The 5541-nt window shown below is 41.4% G+C and overlaps 1 long non-coding RNA gene across 2 annotated transcripts in view; it reads left to right on the top strand.

Moving 5' to 3' along the window:
- LOC110291612 overlaps window positions 1-5541 on the top strand; it is a 70595-nt gene that overhangs the window by 4016 nt on the left and 61038 nt on the right. The window lies entirely within an intron of this gene.

Raw genomic sequence — 5541 nt, 5'->3', positions numbered from 1 at the left:
GTGCGAGGGAGGGAGGGAGGGAGCCGGGGAGTCTCTCTCTCTCTCGCTCTCTCTCTCTCTCTCTTTCTCACCCCCCCCCCCTCGCTCTGTTTGTGTGTGTGCGTGTGTGCGGTGGCTGGGGGAGGGGAGCGCGGAGAAAGGCGAGGGAGGCGGTGCGGAGCCGGGGGCGGGGGCGGGCCGAGGTGAGCAGGACGCAGGGCGCGGACACCTCCCGATGATTGGCTGCAAATTACACGGGGAACAAGAGGCGCACGCGGGCCAGCGCTCCTTTTCACAAATCCCCAGCTCGCCGGCGCGGCCACGTTTCCCGACTCGCCCGCCGCCCCGCCAGCCTCCGGCGCGGCGAAGGATTTGCTTTTTTTTTCTTCTGGCAGATAATTGTTTGGAAGGGATGGAAGAGAGGGCGTTCCCGCCCCTCGCGCCCTCGCTCTCTGCGGGTGTGTTTGTGCACGCTGGGCGGGGGGGTGTGTAAATAAACTTGTCTGGGTTCCCTGGCTGAGCAAGGAAGAGCTGTGCCAGACACAGAGGGGAGGTCCTGTGTGGTGCAGGAAGGCTCGCAGTTTCACGTCCTGGTCGCGTGCTTTTAAAGGATCTTCCTGGCGGGGCCTGGAGAGACTCTTTAAAAGAGAATCTTTACCCTTTTAAAGTAAGGGGGAAAGGGACTGGTGTTCTGGTGGTTCGAATCCTTGAAATGTTATTATGCCGGAATGTAAAAAATTTGATGTGATGCTTGGCCGGTCTCAGTCTGTGGCTGCCTTTCTCTCTTCTCCCACACCGCCTTCCATTCCCACTGTGTCCGGGTCTTCCTGCCCTACAAGGCTTCGCCCTCCCCCTTTACTCTTTCATCCGGTAATTCCAAGGAGTCAAATATCTATCCCACCTCCCTAATTTTAATTCCAAACTTTCCTTTCGTATCTAAATGATCTCTTTTAACTAATTTTAATGTGATGGGCATTCTACTTCCCATCACCTGGGGAAAATACTTCAAACTGAAAGATAAGTAACACACATCGCATATAAATAAAACTTATAAAATCCAACTATGAATTAACCCCTTCCTGCCTGCCTCAAAGAAACCGAGATACACTAAACACATCCTGTCGACCTATTGAACTGCACACTGGCAGAAACAGGCATGAAATAGGGCGAAAATGTTTAAGTCCCTTTAAATGTGATTCTTTCTCCTTTTCCCCCTACTCACTTGGATGGGATTTTTGAGAAGGGATCTCACACTGTAGCCCAGGAATTTCTGGCATTTGCTATACAGCTCAGGCTAGCCTGGTTCCCTCCTTGGCAGTCATTCTGACTCAGACTCCCCGGTGCTGGGGTTCTAGATCTGTACTGCAATATCTGACTCTGAATGAGTCTTCTAAAAGCAAACAAAATCAGACTATGCTTGTTTGAAAGTAGAATAAAGTTACCCGTAGAAACAAAAACCATCTTGTGGAGTAATATAGTAGTGTGGTTTCAGAGAGGGAAGAAAAAGGTGAGTTATTTGTTTTGTGAGAACAGAGTGCTAAAAGGCAACTTAAACTATTTTATATTTTAATTTTCAAAAGATTTACATTGACATTGTCAAGATTTGCTCGTGTGTAGGTTGTGGATAGTGCATACTCTGGTAAGAATGCTGGTGTGCACACTCAAGGTGGTCTTTCCAGAGGTAACCGTGGTATACATAGTTGCAGTTTTGTTTGACTTTTTTTGTAGACATAGGCTGTTTGTTTAAAAATAGTTATGTCTTTCCAGAAAAAATAATTGGATAACTAATGAGTCGTTTCTACATTCCTGGGAGTGCCTTGCATATTCAAGGAAAGAAATTTTCCACCCAATATTTGTATTCTTTTCCTTTTCATTTTGAACTGAGCACCGCATGAAATCTATCAGCAGACTACAATCATTTTTTTAATGTGTAAATGTATTGCACAAAGATTCCTAAACATCTTTTCAAGAATATGGATGTATAAATACTGTTTGTTTGTTTTGTTGAGACAGGGTTTTGCTGTATATTTTACAATAGCCTTGAACTTAACTGTACCTGATGAATACTAAGATTATGTGTGTGCCATCACACCTGGCTTCTAAGTTTACAAATATTTAAAGCATTGGTTTAATGTTTAAAGCTACTATTGATAACTACTATTGGTGACCTATCTATACCAGGCACTGTGTGCAGTAACTTGCAGTATCTTATTTTATTCTCATACTTTCAAAAAAAAAAAAAAAAAAGGAAAAAGGAATTCCAAAAAAGTCAAGGAATTTTAGTCAATTTCACCAGTTTAGCAGATTTTACAAAATCCAGTGTCTCTTCAGTGCTGTATGATTATAACTTCAGTCTGAGTTTTATGATCAATAATTAATTGATTGGTAGATGCTCTCTAGATATTAGAATCTTAGATTTAATTATGATTGTGGATCCTTGGCTAATGTGACACCAACTGAGCACGCAGGGCAAATTGTAAACAATCCTCCTCAGGTTTTAAATATGGCATCCATCTTCTTTCCACTAGAGAATTAACTGTAGGCTTCCCCAAATGCAATAAGGCACATTTTCTTTTCTTTTCCATTTCCAGCCTCATTATTTTTTATATACTCTTAGATACTTGAATGTCCAACATCTCTTTCGCTAGTCTGTGCCCAATATTGTTTTCCCCAAGATAAAATGCCAGAAGTTTTGAAAATCGTTTGCCAACTGTTAATTTTCAAGTTAGTTCTCATCAAGATCCATGATTCCGTGAAATACCAAAACTTAAGGATTGCTCTTCAAGATGCTTGCCACAGCTGCCAAAGAGTTGCAAGCTGTTTGTATCTTTCGCATGCTTCTGTGATCAATATCACAGTCATTATCCCAATATTTCCACAGTAGGAAATGATAGAAATGCATTGTCCATCCGAAGGATGGTCATTCCAGGTCAGAGGGGTTCCAGCTCTGAGGGGTTCATGGATCCCATTTCCTTCTAACCTGGGACTTCAGGATCAAGTATTTCTCCAGTGTTCAGCTGGCTGAAGGGCACCGAGGAAGCAAGATTGATTGGTCTTCAAGTGGAACACAGTATCCAAGCTACCACACACTTGCTGAGAACTGGGAACTTGCCACAGATAGCTGCAAAGATCCCTGGTGGTCACCTACTGATTGTAACTCTATTACAGAGAAGAGAAAAAAAATGTATGAGGAACGTCTGGAACCCTCCACCCACAGTAACACTTGAAGAATAACCTGTTGGGTAACAGTGCAGACTACAAAGCTCTGAATCTCACCTCGAGATTCCTTTCCCTCCTGGGGGCTATTTTACCAATTATTGCCCTTTGAGATTACCACCATAAGACGCAGTTTCTTCATGATTTAATGGGAAGTTTGGCATCTAGGAACGGTTGATTCCTTAACTATCTAAAGACAGGTTAGACAGAGCTAGGTTGTTCAAATAAAGATTTACTCAACAACAAAGAAAGCAGAAATACAGTTACAGGAAATGTCATAAACCTGAATTAAATGGCTTAGAGATAAACTTTAGGTGAGGCCAGCTTCTGTTAATCCCTCTAAGAATTCTATGCAAGCCCACTTCCTCAGATGCAGCATAGTTTAACTTGCTATTATCAGACAGAAAAATTAACAACTATGATCCAAATACTGCTACTTATCCTAGAGACCTATGCCTCTAGTGCTCATATAACATTTCGCATTCCTTAATGGTTCATGCTAAGAAAACCCTTCAAGATTTACTTGCTGCTATGAATCCACAGTTGTGATGTGATTATACTAGATCTTAAAAATTAAAAGTCTATACACCTGTCATTGTCTTTCACTTCAATTACTATGGAGGCATCGGCATCAGCATCAACATCAGCAACCGCAGCATCACCACATTAAACTTCATATTCTGGTACATTTTGCTGCTAACACAGGCATCTTGAGTTATAAGCTACCTGTTCAGCTGTCTTCATTCTCCCGCCATGCTTTTCTAGTGACCAGGTAGATTCTTCTATAGTGTGGATGACCAGAGTCAAGACAGAAAACAGTGGCAGTTGAGGTTAATGGAAATAATTGGTTCACGTGGGTAAACCTCTTACCCTGGCCTCGATATATTTAAGTCCAATAATTTTTCATAAAAGTATTTGCAGATATCCAAGTTTGTATATAGTTTAGTATTAAAACTTTACTTCTAATAAAACAATTCTCTGTGCTTTTCTAAAAACAAAGGTTCCCAGTGTTTATTTTCAATTAACCATTAAAAAAAAAAAGCACACTTCCATTTTCCTTCCTTGAGAGGAAGAATTCTAGATAATATCACTGAATTGTTAAAATTCAATACAGACAGGATCCCCGCCCCCTCCCTGTGCTGACCTTTGCTATTCTGTAGTTATAGCAACAAGAAGACTTCCTTCTGTCCCTCTGCCCAGTTCTCTTTCTAACGTAATGGCAGCCCCTTATATGTTGTTGTGGAGTATGGAGAGTCGTTTATGTGCACTGAATTTGCCATGGTATATATAGTATTATGGAATATAGGCCATCCTATTAGATGTTCTTTCATCTCATCTTCAACCTTCCTTAAACAACTTGCAGTCGAATGTCTCAGTTTACTTGTCATTATATCTTAATCTAAGCCTGCAGAGAGAACAAGACATAAAACAGGCAAAGCCCTTTCTAGGATAGTCATCTGACATAAGAATGTATAACTGAGCTGTGAAACTAGGCCTTACAGTTTTACTCTGACCTTGGGGTATTTTAAGTCTCATTTTACCAGTCTGAAATATCACTTTAATTATAGTAATTACCTATCTCACAGGGTTTGTGAGGTTTAATTAATGTTAGCAAAGTGTTAAAGCTATTTAGTAGAACAGTACTATAGAAGCAAACTACCTGAAAATACAACCTCCCACCTTCCAGAGTTGTTAATTTTACACTGATTTTCTTTGTTGCTTCCGAATGAACATTGCATTTGCTCCCTTTTTAAAGCTTTCCCTTCCACATTGTGGCCTTTTCTTCTTGAAATCTACCTTGGATGAAAACATTCCTGAGTCAGACAGGCTTGGAAATAAGAGACCTATCTGGCAAAGAGGTCCTATCTGGCAAGAGTCCTATCTGTCACATTCCTCTATGCAGAATTGCAAATTGCCAGTTGACAATTTGAATGTAGTCCCCAATACATCTTTTATTTGGGTCCAAGAAGTTAGACAAACTGAGTGAAACATTAATTTTCTTTCAGACATCGAGAGATTGGTGTACTCCATTCTGGTGGTGGAGTTGGTGCCACTTCTGGAGGTGGAGCCTCAAGTTTACCAGTATTTTTGTATACTTTACACTTTACTATCTGACATCTGTCCTTAGAAAGCACTAGAATCTGCAACTCAAGGTCTGTGTCCATTTGTACTGCCTGCTTACCACACAGCAATGCCTAGCCAGGTAGAGCATTGGAAGCTGACATCCAGACCTTTGTTCTGTTAAAAATGCCATGTTCCAGAAGTGGATGCTCACAGTCAGCTAGTGGATGGATCACAGGGCTCCCAATGGAGGAGCTAGAGAAAGTACCCAAGGAGCTAAAGGGA

This window comes from Mus caroli, chromosome 3 (genome assembly GCF_900094665.2).
Source record: "Mus caroli chromosome 3, CAROLI_EIJ_v1.1, whole genome shotgun sequence".
Lineage (NCBI taxonomy): Eukaryota > Metazoa > Chordata > Mammalia > Rodentia > Muridae > Mus > Mus caroli.
The sequence above is the reverse complement of the archived record's forward strand: the minus strand, read 5'-3'. Positions and strand labels throughout refer to the sequence as shown.